Here is a 19,410-nt window from a genome sequence, read left to right as displayed (position 1 = left end):
GCATCAAGAAGGCCAAGCACTGCCATAAGCTCAGGATTGAGGAGCACTTCAACAACAACTCCGACCCCCGACGCATGTGGCAAGGCATCCAGGCCATCACGGACTACAGACCCTCCAACACCACCCCCACATCCAGCGACGCCTCCTTCCTTGAGGAGCTTAATCACTTCTATGGCCGCTTCGACAGGGACAATCTAGAGACAGCCATCAAGGCTGTGCTCCCTGCCGATCACCAACCCCTCACACTCACCCCCTACGACGTATACGTGGCACTGAGTAGGACTAATGCACGTAAGGCTGCTGGCCCTGACGGCATCCCCGGGCGCGTGCTCAGGGCCTGTGCTGCGCAGCTGACAGACGTCTGGACTGACATCTTCAACCTGTCACTTGCCCAAGCAGTTGTCCCCATGTGCCTTAAAACCACCTCCATCGTGCTAGTGCCAAAACACTCCACTGCGGCAAGCCTCAACGACTTCTGCCCAGTTGCACTTACTCCCATCATCACCAAGTGCTTCGAGAGGCTGGTCCTGGCACACCTCAAAAGCTGCCTACCCCCCACACTGGATCCCTATCAGTTTGCCTACCGCAAGAACAGGAGTACGGAGGATGCCATCTCAACGGCACTTCACTCCGCCCTCTCCCACCTCGACAACAGAGACACTTACGTAAGAATGCTGTTCATCGATTACAGCTCAGCATTCAACACCATTATACCATCTAAACTGATCACCAAACTCGGTAACCTGGGCATCGACCCCTCCCTCTGCAACTGGATACTGGACTTTCTAACCAACAGACCACATTCTGTTAGGTTAGACAAGCACACCTCTTCAACCCTCACCCTGAACAGGGCTGTGTGCTGAGCCCCCTCCTCTACTCCCTCTTCACCTACGACTGCACACCTGTACATGGTACTAACACCATCATCAAGTATGCAGATGATACAACGGTGATTGGCCTCATCAGCAACAACGATGAGTCGGCCTACAGGGAGGAGGTCCAGCACTTAGCAGCATGGTGCGCTGACAACAACCTGGCCCTTAACTCCAAGAAGACCAAGGAGCTCATTGTAGACTTCAGGAAGTCCAGGAGCGGCATGCACACCCCCATCCACATTAACGGGACGGAGGTGGAACGTGTTTCTAGCTTCAGGTTCCTGGGTGTTAACATCTCCGATGACCTCTCTTGGACCCACAATACCTCAACTCTGATCAAGAAGGCTCACCAGCGTCTCTTCTTCCTGAGGAGACTGAAGAAGGTCCATCTGTCTCCTCAGATCCTGGTGAACTTCTACCGCTGCACCATCGAGAGCATCCTTACCAACTGTATCACAGTATGGTATGGCAACTGCTCTGTCTCCGACCGGAAGGCATTGCAGAGGGTGGTGAAAATTGCCCAACGCATCACCGGTTCCTCGCTCCCCTCCATAGAGTCTGTCCAAAGCAAGCGTTGTCTGCGGAGGGCGCTCAGCATCGCCAAGGACTGCTCTCACCCCAACCATGGACTGTTTACCCTCCTACCATCCGGGAGGCGCTACAGGTCTCTCCGTTGCCGGACCAGCAGGTCCAGGAACAGCTTCTTCCCGGCGGCTGTCACTACTCAACAACGTACCTCGGTGACTGCCAATCCCCCCCCCCCCCCCCCCCGGACACTCCTCCCACAGGAAAAACACTATGTCTGTATATATGCTAATGTAAATATTTATTCAAATCATATGCTATGTCGCTCTTCCTGGGAGATGATAACTGCATTTCGTTGTCTCTGTACTGTACACGGACAATGACAATTAAAGTTGAATCTGAATCTGAATCTGAGATCTGAATCTGATAAACCTACGCTGCACTCCCTCAATAGCAAGAATGTCCTTCCTCAAATTAGGAGACCAAAACTGCACACAATACTCCACGTGTGGTCTCACTGGGGCCCTATACAACTGGAGAAGGACCACTTTGCTCCTATACTCAACTCCTCATATAAAGGCCAACATGCCATTCGCTTTCTTCACTGGCTGCTGTACCTGCATGCTTACTTTAATTGACTGATGAACAAGAACCCCCCAGATCCCGTTGTACTTCCCCTTTTCCCAACTTGACACCATTTAGATAGTAATCTGCCTTCCTGTTTTTGCTATCAAAGTGGATAACCTCACATTTATCCACATTAAACTGCATCTGCCATACATCAGCCCACTCATCTAACCGGTCCAAGTCACCCTGCATTCTCATAGCATCCTCCTCACAGTTCACACTGCCACCCAGCTTTGTGTCATCTGCAAATTTGCTAATGTTACTTTGAATCCCTTCATCTAAATCCCTTAATCGGAATGACAGGCAGTGACTAGTACCCCACTAGTCACTGCCTGCCATTCTGAAAGGGACTCGTTAATCCCTACTCTTTGTTTCCTATCTGCCAACCAATTTTCTATCCATGTCAACACTCTACCCCCAATACCATGTGCCCTAATTTTGCCCACTAATCTCCTATGTGGGACCTTATCAAATGCTTTCTGAAAGTCCAGGTACAGTACATCCACTGGCTCCCTCTTGTCCATTTTCCTAGTTACATCCTCAAAAGATTCCAGAAGATTAGTGAAGCATGATTTCCCCTTCGTAAATCCATGCTGGCTCGGACCGATCCTGTCACTGCTATCCAAATGTTCGGCTATCTCATCTTTTATAATTGACTCCAGCAACTTCCCCACCACCGATGTCTGGCGAACTGGTCTATAATTCCCTGTTTTCTCTCTCCCGCCTTTCTTAAAAAGTGGTATAACATTAGCTACCCTCCAATCCACAGGAACTGATCCAGAATCTATAGAACATTGGGAAATGATCACCAATGCGTCCACAATTTCTAAAGCCACTTCCTTAAGTACCCTGGGATGCAAACCATCAGGCTCTGGGGATTTATCAACCTTCAGTCCCATCAGTCTACCCAACACCATTTCCTGCCTAATGTGGATTTCCTTCAGTTCCTCCAGATCCTCTGGCCACTAGTACATCAGGAAGATTGTTTGTGTCCTCCTTAGTGAAGACGGATCCAAAGTAGCTGTTCAACTCGTCTGCCATTTCCTTGTTCCCCATAATAAATTCACCTTTTTCAGTCTTCAAGGGTCCAACTTTGGTCTTAACTAATTTTTTCTTCTTCACATACCTAAAGAAGCTTTTACTATCCTCCTTTATATTCTTGGCTAGCTTACCTTCGTACCTCATCTTTTCTCCCCTATTGCCTTTTTAGTTATCTTCTGTTGCTCTTTAAACATTACCCAATCCTCTGGCTTCCCGTTCATCTTTGCTATGTTGTATTTCTTCTCTTTTATTTTTATACTGTCCCTGACGTCCCTTGTCAGCCACGGTCGCCCCTTATGCGGCTTTTTCACGGGGCGACTTGACGCAAGATGTTACCAGAGTGAAGTGGTCGTGGTCTAGCACGATATCACACGATATAACGGGGGGTAGATAAAGAGTTCCCACGGTACTCGGCATTTCTGTTATTTGTGCGAGTGACTTGTCCGTCTCCCGAGCTTTCCCGTTAAATCTTGAATGAACATTGTGAAGTGTTGTTAAATCATCACGTGGCACAAATGATGTCACTTTTTTTTCACACACTATAAATATCCTCCCTTGGTTGAATTGGCTCAATTGGAGACATGTTTTACTGTGTATGTGGGAGACACAGATGGACTGAGCACAGTACCTCGGTCTTACTGTGTGTGGGAGAGGGGGAGAAAGAGACGTACACTCACAGAGGCAGAGTCTCTCAGCCTGTGTAAGAGGGAGGGAGGGAGAGAGAGAGAGAGGCACACACAAGGTGGATGAGAAATCTCACCTGCCTGTTTCAGTGACAGACACCCGCCGCCAGTAAATGAAGACTGTAAAACTGGGACCCTGGTTCTGGAGTCCCCCAACATCGGGAACATTCTTCCTGCATCTAGCCTGTCCAATCCCGTAGATACTGATTAGACCGGTATCTATTTATTTACTTTATTAATGATTTCAATTAAATATTGGGAACATCAGGCCGCAAACGTTATTTCTTGAGTGTTAGTGCTGGACTTTGACTCTACCTTCCTAGTTAGCCGGCACCTGAGACTGAGCCAAGCAATGTCCAGACCTGACTTCAACACAAAATGATGGAGGAACTCAAAGGGTCAGGCTCGTCCAACGCTCTGTGTTATGCTCGTGATTCCTGCGTCTGCAGTTCCTCGTGTCTACAGACCAGAGTTGCCACTTGACTCCGAGATGACCATCACAGAGCATACGGAAGATAGACACGAAATGCTGGAGTAACACAGTGGGACGGGCAGCATCTCTGGAGAGAAGGAATGTGTGACGTTTCGGTTCGAGACCCTTCTTCAGAGCCTCGTCCCGAAACGTCACCCATTCCTTTTATCCAGATGCTGCCCGTCCAGTATTTTATGTCTGTCTCCAGTATTACTGTGTCTATCATCGGCGCAAACCAACATCTACAGTTCTTCCCGACACATTAGAGGATACCGTCTCGCCATCACTCGGATTACCCGCTTCATTTCCATAACGTTGCCACCTCTCTTTACTTTGCTTACTGAAGCCTGATCCTTGTCACACCCAGTGCTCTATCGCCCAGCCTCTCATCTTTCAATCGGGTTCGGCCAGGAAGGAACTGCAGATGCTGGATTAAAACGAAGATAGACACAACATGTAGCTCAGCGGGACAAGCAGCATATCAGAAGGGTCTCGACCCGAAATGTCACCCATTCCTTCTCCCCAGAGATGCTGCCTGCCATCGAGTTACTCCAGCATTCTCTTTAAACCGGCACCTGCTGTTCCTTCCGACACATGCACAAGAAATAGGCAACTTTTCGGGCCGAATCGTTGCCTATTTCCTTCGTTCCATAGATGCTGCTGCACCCGCTGAGTTTCTCCAGCATTTGTGTGTGTGGGTGGGAGTTGGGGGGGGGGGGGGGGGGGGGGGGGATTCGAAATCGGAACCCTTCTTCAGACATCCTAATCGGAATTGAGTCTGAAGATGTGTCTCGTCCCGTATGCCGTACTGTTATCGCACGAGGTTCCCACGATGTTAAACTCTGGTTAACTCTTGCGTCAAGTCGCCCCGTGAAAAAGCCCCATTACTCCCCTTGGAATCTTTCTTCCTCTTTGGAATGAACTGATCCTGCACCTTCTGTATTATTCTCAGAAATACCTGCCATTGTTGTTCCACTGTCATTCCTGCTAGGGTCCCTTTCCAGTCAACATTGGCCAGTTCCTCCCTCATGGCTCCATAGTCCCCTTTGTTCAACTGTGATACTGACACCTCCGATTTACCCTTTTCCCTCTCCAATTGTAGATTAAAACATCATATTATGGTCACTACCTCCTAATGGCTCCTTAACCTCAAGTTCCCTTTATCAAATCCGGTTCATTACACAACACTAAATCCAGAATTGCCTTCTCCCTGGTAGGCTCCAGTACAAGCTGCTCTAAGAATCCATCACGGAGGCACTCCACAAACTCCCTTTCTTGGGGTTCAGTACCAACCTGATTTTCCCAGCCATGATCACAATGAATGGCGGTGCTGGCTCGAAGGGCCGAATGGCCTCCTCCTGCAACTATTTTCTATGTTTCTAAATCTAAATCCTTGCTCCCTGCACCAGCCCCTCAGCCACACATCAAGACCCCCCATCTCCCTGTTCCTGTTCTCACTAGCACGAGGTTCTGGAAGCAATCCAGAGATAACCACCCTAGAAGTCCTGCTTTTCAGTCTTCTTCCAAACTCCCTAACTCTGGTCAGAAACAATACCTCAGCATATCTCGCATTAAATAAATTAATTAAATATTCATAACTATCCCAATCTGAAGCATCCACAAACTTTCCCCGTAATTCCCTTATACAACACCGACTATACCCACAAATTGCAAGTCGCAACAGATGACATTAAATTTAGTTACAAGCATCCACAATTATGGAAATTCAGCTTTAATTCCTAGCAATTAACGCATCAGTTACAAAAGACAGTATCAATTTGTAATTAATCAATCAACGTTTTTAAAGTTTGCAGGACAGGGAAATGAAAAGTTGCAGTCGACAGACTCAAATGAGTTGTAACATTTTTTTAAACATAGAGAAGCCTTTTTGGCACTGCCAGTCACAGATTCCTCCTGATGCTCGCTTAATGGGAGCTGTTGTCCTTGGCTATACACTAATGTGTTTGTGCAGAAACCTGCGCACAATCTCATCTCAGCTAAAGAGATAAATCAGCAGTTCAACATCCCTAGGCAGCGTGCTGGAGGGGCACTAAACGATTTCACACTGAGCCACCAGGGGTTAAGGGCAGATGACTAATAGCTCATAAAAGAGAAAAGGGTTAAGGGCATCTTAAAATGGTTCAAGAGGGCAAGCAAAATACATTTCACGAGTTCTGGTCTTTGTGGAAAAGGGCAGAGCCAGAAACAGGGGAGAAATTAATTTGGAGGATCCAGAAACGGAGCAGCACAAAGAGTTGTGTGTTAAAGGGCATAGACAGTAAACGGTTGGGCCCTGGGGAGTGTTGTAGAACAGAGAACATGAGGGGTGCAATGCATAGTTCTGTGAAAGTGGTGACAGAGGTGGACAGGCTGGTGAAGAAGGCTCCTGACACATTTGCCTTCATCGGTTAGGGCAGCGTTTCTCAACTGGGGTTCCCCGGAACGCTAGGGTTCCGCTAGAGGTCGCTAGGGGTTCCGAGAGAAATAGTGATCAATAGGCTAATCATATGTAAATGCATTTTGGAGTCATTTTTGTATTTAATTTCATATTCGTAATTTTATTGTATGTGTACGGCATATTTAGCGATGTCTGTTTAGCAACGTCATATTTAGCGTCATCTATTCGGCGCCAATGTGACACGGCCTTTAGTGGTCGGGAGCTGTACGTGGTGGATTTGTGTATCATTGTGTGAAACATACTTCTAGATGTGCTGGGACGCATCCTTAGTGATGTGACCTGGGGTCATCGGGTGTTTCGGGCGTCACAACATCAGACACCCTCGCCCAGGCGACCCAGCCGGGGTTGATCAAGCCCCGACTTGCGTCCCAGCAGCTTGCGGATTGAATGGCCCTCTTCTTTGCCAGCCCCGTAATGCCCAACTGATTGAGGACTTTGCAGAGTGAGCATCCTGCAAAGCCTCTACAGCCCACCTCTATGCATAGTGACTCACTCGAGTAGACACATGCACGGTCTCCATCAGTCCTGTCTGTGCGTCCTGGCGTGCAGGTACAGTCCTTCATTCACCCACGTTATTTAGTCATTTTTAGACCAATCATTTAGGGAGGTTATGAGAATTTTAAAAAATGTTTATGTCTAAAATCATGTTATTTTTTGCTTAAACCAGTTATCAGAAAAATATAGTATGTTTGCCTTATGAACTTTAAGTTTATGAAGGAGAAAGAAAGAGATTAATAAAGATATATAATGATTTTTATGTAGGGGTTCCCTGAGATGAAAATTATTTCAAAGGTTCCGCAAGGTTGAGGAACGCTGGCTAAGTGTATCGAGTACAGGACTTAGGATGCCATGAATTTGTTAAGAATTTATTCAGGCCGTATTTGGAGCACAGGGAGTTCTGCGATAACACAATAACACTAAGAAACCTCGTGTTACAGAAAATTTTGTTACAAAGAGAATTGTGTCAATGGAGATGGGTTAGGGGCTTGAAAGTCATAAATTTACAATAACAAAATTACATTTTCTTACAGGATTTTCCAAAATGAAGGATTTTAATATGGCAGCAAGTTTATTTTTGTTACTGCAGTCCAAATACACCAAAGAGGTTTGATGTTATATTGGTAAATAGAGTATCTTTGCTTAAGTATAAATAGAAGCAATTGCTTCTTGGGCCACCCATGGTTGAGTAACAGCTGCGTTCTTAAGCAATGGTATCAGATTACTGCAAGGAGGTTACATGGAAACAGTTTTTTTTTTTTTGTTGCTTCTGTTTAAATTCTGGACAGCTTTTTTTCTGCTTGTCAATTTCCAAAGTAACTTTTAAGTGGTTGCCTAGATGCAATCAAAATCATGTTATAACCAATTATGCCCTTGTATTGCAAATAAGGTTCCCAATTATGAAACATACATTATAACAGGACTACCCATCCTGTGAACAGTAGACACAAACCACTTGGGTAGCTTACAACCTACGGTATGAACATTGAATGCCCCAATTTTATACAACTAAACTCTTAAATCCCTATTCTTCTCTGGCCTTTGTCCAACCATTTACCTATCAATTGTAACCCTCACCTATATCCAGGCTTTGTCCTGTCCCTCCTTTACCCAGCTTCCCCCCCCCACCCACCACCACACCATCACATTTATTCTGAAGAATGGTCCTGATTCAAAACGTCACTTATCCATGTTCTCCAGAAGATGCTGCCTGACCCACTGAGTTACTCCATCACTTTACATCTTTTATAGAATTGTGAACAGTTCTGGTTTCCCTGCAATAAAAAGGATGTCAATAAACTGGAAAAGGTGGAAAAAAGTTTTACGAGAATGTTAAGGGGACGGGGGAGCTTGAGTTAGAGAGGCAAGATCAGGAGTTCCCAACCTTTTCCGTCCTGTTTACCCCTGGCAACTTTAATAGCACATAACAATGTTATTTCATTTATTTATGAACAACTAATGATGAACAGATACCACTGGTATACCAGAACCAAACACAGTCAGTCAATGAGAAAAAATATGTACAAATTGAGAATCAACAAATTTACCCCCCAGGTAGGCGAAATCTACCCCAGGTTGGGAACCCTTGGGCTAGATAGACTAGGACTTTTTTTCCTGGTACAGAGGAGGCCGAGTGGTGATCTTATAGGGGTATATAAAGTCATAAGGGGCATAGATGAGGTAAACAGCCACAGTCATTTCCCCTGGGCAGAGGTGGGGGGTTTTTGGTGTTTTTTTAACATGATACATTCTCTGTACAACTTCATTTTTTATTTTTTTAAAGAGAGAAGTAAGAAAGAAAGAGATAGTAGAGAGTAGAAAAACGTGTAGTGTGTATATAAAAAAAGATAGATAATGAGGAAGAGAAATAAGAAAAAAGAGAGAGCAAGAGAGATATTAGCAAATAGATGATAGGAGATGAGTGTTTATATTGCTGATCATCTTTCACCCAGACCTGAAAGGGTAGAGGAGACTTATGCGGCTTTTTCACGGGGCGACTTGACGCAAGATGTCACCAGAGTGAAGTGGTCGTGGTCTAGCACGATATCACACGATATAACGGGGGGGTAGATAAAGAGTTCCCACGGTACTCGGCATTTCTGTTATTTGTGCGAGTGACTTGTCCGTCTCCCGAGCTTTCCCGTTAAATCTTGAATGAACATTGTGAAGTGTTGTTAAATCATCACGTGGCACAAATGATCTCACTTTTTTTTCACACACTATAAATATCCTCCCTTGGTTGAATTGGCTCATTTGGAGACATGTTTTACTGTGTATGTGGGAGACACAGATGGACTGAGCACAGTACCTCGGTCTTACTGTGTGTGGGAGAGGGGGAGAAAGAGACGTACACTCACAGAGGCAGAGTCTCTCAGCCTGTGTAAGAGGGAGGGAGGGAGAGAGAGAGAGAGGCACACACAAGGTGGATGTGAAATCTCACCTGCCTGTTTCAGTGACAGACACCCGCCGCCAGTAAATGAAGGCACCCCCATCTGTCTCCCACTCCTCTCCCTCGACTCCCCCACCTTTCCCTCCCAACTCCAGTCCCGTCCCGACCCCCTGGGAAACTGAATAGAGCAACAATCAACTGCTGCCTGTGCGCTGATATGACAATAAAGGCTACTTTACTTTACTTTACTGAGTTAAAGAGTTCCCACGGTAGACTGTAAAACTGTGACCCTGGTTCTGGACTCCCCCAACATCGGGATCATTCTTCCTGCATCTAGCCTGTCCAATCCCGTAGATACTGATTAGACCGGTATCTATTTATTTACTTTATTAATGATTTCAATTAAATATTGGGAACATCAGGCCGCAAACGTTATTTCTTGAGTGTTAGTGCTGGACTTTGACTCGACCTTCCTAGTTAGCCGGCGCCTGAGACTGAGCCAAGCAATGTCCAGACCTGACTTCAACACAAAGTGATGGAGGAACTCAAAGGGTCAGGCTCGTCCAACGCTCTGTGTTTTGCTCGTGATTCCTGCATCTGCAGTTCCTCGTGTCTACAGACCAGAGTTGCCACTTGACTCCGAGATGACCATCACAGAGCATACGGAAGATAGACACGAAATGCTGGAGTAACACAGCGGAACAGGCAGCATCTCTGGAGAGAAGGAATGTGTGACGTTTCGGTTCGAGACCCTTCTTCAGAGTCTCGTCCCGAAACGTCACCCATTCCTTTTATCCAGATGCTGCCCGTCCAGTATTTTATGTCTGTCTCCAGTATTACTGTGTCTATCATCGGCGCAAACCAACATCTACAGTTCTTTCCGACACATTAGAGGATACCGTCTCGCCATCACTCGGATTACCCGCTTCATTTCCATAACGTTGCCACCTCTCTTTACTTTGCTTACTGAAGCCTGATCCTTGTCACACACAATGCTCTATCGCCCAGCCTCTCATCTTTCAATCGGGTTCGGCCAGGAAGTAACTGCAGATGCTGGATTAAAACGAAGATAGACACAACATGTAGCTCAGCGGGACAGGCAGCATATCAGAAGGGTCTCGATATCTCTGGAGAAAAACAATAGGTGGCGATTCGAATCGGAACCCTTCTTCAGACATCCTAATCGGAATTGAGTCTGAAGATGTGTCTCGTCCCGAAACATCAGCTATTTTTCTCCAGAGATGCTGCTTGACTCGCTGAGTTACTCCAGCGTTTTGTGTCTGTCTTCGGTTTAAACCAGCATGTGCAGTTCACTCCTTACACGGGTCTCTGGAGAACATTGATTGGTAGCGTTCCGGACCCTGCTTCGGAAAGGCATCGATCGCTAGTCGGCGAGTACTCCGAGCTGTATCTCTCAAAGAAGTACACGTGAAAATTTTCTCACGGACCATAAAAATGCGGGACCTTTCAGTAAAGTCCCTTTTAAAGTCCCTTTTAAAGATTATAGTTATTTTCTGGAATCTCATTAACATAACTCATGAATAAGTTGATGTCCATATGCGGATGCAAATCTTTATTTTTTAAATTCAATCCCACAGAAGACAATTTTTACTCACCTTCTGTCCCCTCTGTCCAGCTTCCGGGTTCACCGTTCGCAGGAGTTCCCACGGTACCCGCAAGAGTTATTACGGATATCGCACTGGCCACTACGTTCATATAATGTTGCAATGCTCAACCACAAGTGTACAAGTCACTCTTGGAGAAATTCAAACTTGCTTGAATTTTCTCCCGAGTGACCAAGTTACACGATTACCTGCCGTTAGCGCTACGGTGGTCCACGAATGCCGTACTGTTACCGCACGAGGTTCCCACGATGTTAAACTCTGGTTAACTCTTGCGTCAAGTCGCCCCGTGAAAAGGCCGCTTAAGACTAAAGGGAATAGATTTAGGTTAAGAGGGGGAAGATTTAAAAGAGCCTACGTAGAAAGGAAAGGTTTGGAGAGATATGGACGAGGCGCTGGCAAGTGGGACTAGCGTAGGTAGGCAACTTGGTTGGCATGGATGAGTTGGACTGAAGTGGGGAAAGGTTTACACGGAGTACGTTGAAAACACTGGTGAATTTGAGTCATGGTGTTGCTTAACCCAGATAGCACATAAGTGCTTGTGATTGAAATCTGGTGCACATTAGGACCAATGCAGCAGGATTTTGGATATAGTCAGGTGGGCTTAGTGAGGGAAGCTAACCAATAATAACATAAAAAATTTAAGTCAAGGTAATAAAGATATGGATGCAGATTTCAGCAACGGATGAGCTGAGACAGGTGTGGAGTTTGCCAATACAACAGAGGTGTCAATAATGACAAGCGGATGTGGGAGTCGGTGAAATATCCCACCAAGGGTGAGAACAGTCTCCGGTTTCGGCCAGCACCAGGGGAGAATGAAGCTGGGGACTCGGGGACAGAGCTTGTGGCAGGACATAAACATTAGCTTTGGTGTTCCAGATACTTTGTTCATCCTGTGATGTACATTGGACAAGGCCGCTGGATGGGGAGGCTGTGATGTGGTCAGGCAGGGCGGGGTGAGGCTGAGCTGGGCGTCAGCGCCCGAGCAGACACTGAAGCTAAATTGTTGGACAATGTCCAAAGGGTCAGCGTGAAAAAGAAATAATCGCTACAGCACTCTTCTCACTCCGTGACCAGCCTCTTTCACCTCTCTTCCATCAAACTGGTGTTCCAGATGCCCAGCAGAAACAGATCACTGTTTATTGCAGTCCAAGGTACAATTTAAAGTATCAGCACTTTGCCTTTGCAACTCTGACAAGGTACATGCGATTGGAGATTATCATCTGTACGCGAGGTAAATGTGGAGGTAAAGAAATCAAGAATTCCCGCAATTAAAGTCCACCTGATCACAGTGCTCGGCACAAATTGGAGAAAAGGCTCACACAAAGAACATCACTTGTGGGGTGTGTGCTCCCTGTACCACACCACAATAGTCGCACAAAATGCACCATCATCACTGGTTTAACCAGAGAACAAAGTCAGCACAAACAGCCACATTATTTTCACCTCTGCTGAAAGCAGGGGACAACTCCACCAAATACAGTTAGAAAATATAGTTAGAAAATACTTTATATACAGTTAGAAAATACTTTTTTACAAACCGTGAGAAGAGTGGATAACTTTCTCTCCAACTCCAGTAAATATCGAGCAGCTTCTATCACTTCGCTGGTGTGATGTTGCAGAAAACAAAAGCAAAGAATTCACAAATCAGCCAATAACCGCAGCTCTAACCAGCTTCCTCTTCAAGCAACACCTACTGTGTCCAACAGGAATGCTGTTTTTCAGGAAGTTGAGAGAATGCCTTTTGCAGGAAGTTGCGAGAATGCCTTTCACCGTTCCTTGTCCATGTCAGCAGAGGATGTTTCTCTCTATTCTGAGCCCCATAGCAGAGGTTAGGCCACATTGTAACAAATAGGCAGAGGATAGAAAACAAAGCAGGAGGAGAAGCATAAAGTACAACCATTGAACAAACACAGTTTGTTCTGTTCATACCAACTACGGATTAAAATTACATTCGCCGAACATGCTGATGTCAGCAGGTACACAAAATTGCTGGGGAAACTCAGCGGGTGCAGCAGCATCTATAGAGCGAAGGAAATAGGCGACGTTTCGGGCCGAAACCCTTCAGTGTACCTTCGATATTCCAGCATCTGCAGTTCCCTTTTGAACAACATGCTGATGTCAGCAATTGGATTCAACACAATTTATGATTTTTGGTCCATGGTGCAGGACGTTATTTTCAGGTCAGTTCTCAATCCACACGGATTTTTAAACATGGGCGATACTCACACACCCACTTCTTCCTTCACAAAATCTCAGACTTCGACTCTGGCTTGCCTGCATTTTCCTTCCCACTTCACTGCCAGGATATTTGAATCATTGCAACATGGAAGGCTGTAATATAACATATAGCCTCTGCATCCTGTACTGACTCTCTGCTAAAACAATCTACTTTGCCTCTTGCCAAGAACCTTTATATAGGCATTTAGTTTTCCAAATCAAGTAACTCTTCCCTCTAGAGTTCCCCCCTCTCTCACTCCTGATCCAACTTGGTCCTCTCAATTTTCTTCCCTTTCCACCCCCCCCCCCCCCCCCCCCCTCCCCATCAGTCATCCTGGTTCAATTTACCTACTACCTACCTATACTTTTCATCCACCCGATCCTCCCCCCATCTCGTTCCATCTGCCCTTAGTGATTCTATTCCTTACATATTGGTCCTGCTTATCACCGTTCAGTCGTTGTCTCCACCTTCACCCTCCCCCTCACCCGCCATTTGTATTTTTCATTTGTATTTTTTTTAATTAACCTTTTCTGCTTCCCCCTTTCACTCATCTCCCTCTTTCTCCATTTCACCTATCTGCCCATCACCTAGTTTCATCAGTCTGAAGAAGAGGTTCGGCCCAAAACGTTGCCTATTCCCTTCGCTCCATAGATGCTGCTGCACCCGCTGAGTTTTCCAGCATCTTTGTCTGCCCATCACCCATCCTTTTCCAGAACTCCCATCATGATCTGTCTCACTTCCACCCCTCTTATTGTCAGCTTCTCATTCCACTCTCAATCCTGGTGCAGAATCTCGAGCCAAAGCATTGACATTTCCTCCCCCCCCACACAGGTGCCCACTCCACCCACTGAGTTCCTCCAGCGATATGTTTCGATGCTGCTTCCTCGTTTCTTTTTAATCTTTCTTTTCCCCATCTTCCGCATTCTAGTTCTGTCTCCTGCACTCCTCCGGAACTTAACAGATTCACTGGAAGATATATCTCACCATGGAACTCCTTAAAAAATAAAGGAATGTCAAAATCCAAGACTCAAAAAAAACTGCCCCTTCTGCAGTACCATAGTCCTGAAAGTGGTGGTTTAAACGGTCACGGTGGCGCAGAGGTAGAGTTGCTGCCTTACAGCGAATGCAGCGCCCGAGACCCGGGTTCGATCCCGACTATGGGTGCTGTCTGTACGGAGTTTGCACGTTCTCCCTGTGACCTGCGTGGGTTTTCTCCAGGATCTTCCGTTTCCTCCCACACTCCAAAGACGTACAGGTTTGTAGGTTAATTGGCTCGGTAAGTGTAAGAATTGTCCCTAGTGGGTGTAGGATAGTGTTAATGCCCCTGTCCCACTTAGGAAACCTGAACGGAAACCTCTGGAGACTTTGCACCCCACCCAAGGTTTCCGTCCGGTTTCCGGAGGTTTTGGTCAGTCTTCTTACCTGCAACCTCCGGCAACCGCACGGAAACCTTGGGTGGGGCGCAAAGTCTCCAGAGGTTTCCGTTCAGGTTCCCTAAGTGGGACAGGGGCATTAATATGCGGGGATCGCTGGTCGGCATGGACCCGGTGGGCCGAACGGCCTGTTTCCGCGCTGTATCTCTAAACTAAAAACTAAACTAAACGTAGTTTTACTGATTGAAAACATTGCTACACTCCCTTCCAAATGGATCACAGTTGTAGTTCTCCATTGCTCAGATCTGGTCTGGAGGGGGGTGAGGGCAATTTCCTGTCCAAAATGCCAATAGGTGTTGCTACCAAGCAGAACATCAAAAAATGGGAAGTAACTGAATCAACTGGAGTTATACGATTTAATAACATGTAGTAGTGGAAACCAAGCTACAGGTAGGGCAGCTGCCTCACTGGTCCAGTTACTGGGGTTTATCCTAACTTGTGGTTCTATGTGTGTTGAGTGTCTATGTTCTCTCCATGGTTCTCTACTTTCCTCCCACCTCCCAAAAACGTGCTGGTTTGTAGATTTGTGGGCTCCTGTAATTTTTTTTTAGGAGTTTAGAAGGATGAGGGGGTATGTTATAAACATATAAAATTATAAAAGGACTGGACAAGCTACATGAAGATAAAATGTTCCCTATGTTGGGCGAGTCCAGAACCAGGGGCCACAGCCTTAGTATAAAGGGGAGGTCATTTAAGACTGAGGTGAGAAAAAACTTTTTCTCCCAGAGAGTTGTGAATTTAAATATTCCCTGCCACAGAGGGCAGTGGAAGCCAAATCACTGGATGGATTTAAGAGAGAGTTAGATAGAGCTCTAGGGGCTAGTGGAGTCCAGGGATATGGGGAGAAGGCAGGCACGGGTTATTGATAGGGGACGGTCAACCATGATCACAATGAATGGCGGTGCTGGCTCGAAGGGCCGAATGGCCTCCTCCTCCACCTATTTTCTATGTTTATTTCTACTCCAGGGAGATGCACTGATAATCAGAGTGGAGTTGATCAGCATATTAGGGAAAGTAGGATACAGGGAAACAAGTAAATGTATGGGATGGCTCAGTGAGCTGGTACAGTCTTTACAGGCTGCATGGCCTCATTATACGTTGCGACAATCTTAAAAACATCAGATCTCTAATTCAATACAAGGGAATATTTATTTTCTTAAGTAACCTCTCATGATTCTGATTGTGGCCAAACAGGTGGTGTCCACCAGGACTCAGCCAACAGGCCAAGAAGTGGCACTAATACGCCTCACTTGATAATGTTGCAGTGAGAAGTACAGATTTGAAATTTAGAGGAAGTGGGGTGCAGCAAGTCTCGGCCTGATAGATAACTCATCTGAAGTCATGACATTTCACTACAGATCAGAAATCCCAAGTAGGCTTATACCATGTCAGTTTCTTAGAATACATCCAGAGATTCTCTTAAATAAGGAAGTCCATTTCCAACATGGATGCAGTTTCCAGATGCCAGTGAAAAGAACTTTGCAACAATTTGTCATTCGCAGGATTCTCTTCCCCCCCCCCCCCCCCCCATCCCAACATGATCTATCACTTTCCATTTTAGAACAAGAACTATTTCCCTCTTCTTTCCCCTGTGCTCATTCCTTTCTTTCTACTTATATTTCTCTCAGACAGACCAGTTGCAATAACAAGCCATCAGCCAAGACCAACACCATTTGGATAATTCATCCTCTCTTGCTTCCCATCCAGTCATGGACATTATATTGATGAAAGGACATTAAATGGAAATACTCAATATCAACATTTGTAGAGAGGATCATATGTTACTTTATTAATACTCCAACAAACTTTTAATATATTGGTTTAAAGATAGTCTGCTGTAACATTTTAGTGAGCCCCATAAGTTTAAAGAGAACTTGTGAAACAGAACCAAGAGCATTTCAAATGGAAAAAAAGGGACACAAAATGCTTGAGTAACTCAGTGGGTTAGGCAGCATCTCTGGAGAACATGAATAGGTGATGTCAGGACCCTTCTTCAGACTATCTAGAGAGCTGCCTGACACTCTAAGTTACTCCAGCAGATTTTTTTTTTTTTTTAAATAAACCAGCATCTTTCATTTATTGTTTTATTATTAATGTTTAATGCTTTATGTGTCATTCCTAACTGTCACTGTATGTCATGTTGTCACTTGCGGGCGGAGCACCAAGGTAAATTCCTTGTATGTGAATACTTGGCCAATAAACTTATTCATTCATTCACGTTCAGTCCCTTGTTTTTCCAAGTTTCAAATGAATGGGGCAAACACACCCAGAGGGACTTCAAAGAGAAAGGAGGGTAGCCCCCCCCCCCCCCCCCACCCCACCCCACAAATAGACAGGGAGCCCAAGAACTGAGCTCAAGTGCATGAATGGGAATTTAATACCCCTTCTGATGGTATCCGTTCCTACATTTCACTCGTTGCACACTGTAACTTGCTCAGACCATGCTTACTTTCCACACGTTGCCCGTCCTGGAAGGGAGTATATTTAGCCCCTTGCAATGAGTTTCTCAAAACTAAAATATCTTCTTGCTACACGTTCTTCAGGTTTTGAAGCCCTCTCTTCCCGCTGATTTTACAAAAAGCAAACATCCACCTATGTAGTCACAAGGAACTGCAGACGGTGGTTTAGTAAAAAAAAAAAATCGAAGTGCTGGAGTAACAGCAGGTCAGGCGGCATCATTGGAAGACATGGATAGATGACATTTCCTGTTAGGATTTTTTCTTCAGAATGATCGCAGTCGTGGGAAATAAAGCTGGAAAAGGGGTGGTAGCAAGACAAAGATACAGGTGAAGTGGGGGGGGGGGGGGGGGGGGGGAGATTGCCAGATGGGTGGACAAAGGGCAGGGATGAAAATAAAATAAAATGTTATAACATAAGGAAAAATGTTCCTGATGTTGGGGGAAGTTCAGAACCAAGGGTCACAGTTTAAGAATAAGGGGTAGGCCATTTAGGACTGAGGTGAGGAATAACTTTTTCACCCAGAGAGTTGTGAATCTGTGGAATTCTCTGCCACAGAAGGCAGTGGAGGCCATTTCACTGGACCAGAGCTGCCAAGTTTTGTCAGAGCATTTCAGTATTCTAGTACCTGAAAATCAGTATTTTGCTGAGGAAATCAGTATTTTTACGCGGTGCCATTTTGCTGAAAAAAATTTGTGTTTTTATGTGCGGTCATACCCATAGATATTATTATTATTATTATTATTATTATTATTATGTAAGAGTACAAGAATTCATAACTTTGCTACCAATTGACATGTCTTCTACACACCTTACTTGACAGTGCATTCATTGCCATCTCTTTGTATACTTCTGTTTGAACAGCTGCTTCCTGCTTTTAGCAACAGATGATGATATAGAAGCCATTTTGGAAGCCTCCCTCTCCCTCCCTCGCTCTCTCTCCTTCCTCTCTTTCCCTCCCTCTCCCCCTCCCTCTCCCTCCCTCTCTTTCTCCCTCCCCGAACAGTCTGTGACCCTTAGTGCTGCGTCCAGAGCACTATGTGTAAAGCCCATAGCGCTATGTGTAAAGGCAATAGCGCTCCAGCTGGTAGCGCTATAATTAGAACCCATAGCGCTGTTCGTTTAAATTCCCACGTGCTAAACTGACAGCGCTGTTTAAACCTGTAGCGGGACAGGCAGATCAAAGCTTACAAAAATAACATCCAGATCTTAAAAATTTTAAATACTAATAGATTTAATCTGCTATAATTTTTAGAGTTACAGTATGACTTTTTATATCCTTGCATTTTATAAGCAGCAAGATGAAACAGGAAGTCGGGCAGATTAAAAAAAATAAATCCATATTTTACAAAGCAAATCCGTATTCTTATCACATTTCCGTACAAAATACGGAAAATCCGTACTACTTGGCAGCTCTGCTGGATGTTTTCAAGCGAGAGTTAGATTTAGCTGTTAGGGCTAAAGGAATCAAGATATGGGGAAAAAGCAGGAACGGGGTACTGATTGGGGATGATCAGCCATGATCATATTGAATGGCGGTACAGGCTCGAAGGGCCAAATGGCCTACTCCTGCACCTATTTTCTATGTTTCTAAAGAGTGAAGGGGGAATGAAATGTGAGCCAGGAGAAGGGATATACGTGGGTGGGGATGTGGGGTAGGGGGAAGTGGAAAGGGGACGGAATAGTGGGAAAAATGGATATGCATCCGGCTGGGTCATAGAGAAGGGGGGGGGAGGGGTGAAAGAGGGGTGAGATGGGGGTTGGGTTGCTATACAAAATTGGTAATTTTGAAGTTCTTACCATTGGCATCTGCCGTAAATATGAAATAAAAGCAAGTAGTAACCAAAATACTCAGCAGGTCATGGTGGGATTTTGAACCTTTTCCATTACACTGAAACAGTTTTAAAAAGGGCAATTTTCACACAAGCTCTATGTTTCCATTTAAATAATCATAAGGACATAGAAACAGGAGCAGGCTATTGGGCCATTCAAGCCTGCCCTGTCATTTAATAAAAATCATAGCTGACCTATGCTGACCTCAACTCCTCCTGCCATTTCTCCATTCTGTGGTCTATCAAATATCATATCCAGCTCCACTTTAAATAATAG

At 45.3% G+C, this 19,410-nt stretch overlaps 1 protein-coding gene across 2 annotated transcripts in view; it reads right to left on the bottom strand.

The window, feature by feature from the left end:
• Positions 1-19,410, bottom strand: part of sh3d19 (SH3 domain containing 19) — a 144,934-nt gene that overhangs the window by 106,894 nt on the left and 18,630 nt on the right. The window lies entirely within an intron of this gene.

Source organism: Amblyraja radiata, chromosome 1, assembly GCF_010909765.2.
Source record: "Amblyraja radiata isolate CabotCenter1 chromosome 1, sAmbRad1.1.pri, whole genome shotgun sequence".
Lineage (NCBI taxonomy): Eukaryota > Metazoa > Chordata > Chondrichthyes > Rajiformes > Rajidae > Amblyraja > Amblyraja radiata.
Note: the sequence above shows the minus strand (reverse complement) of the source record. Positions and strands in the feature narration are given on the sequence as shown.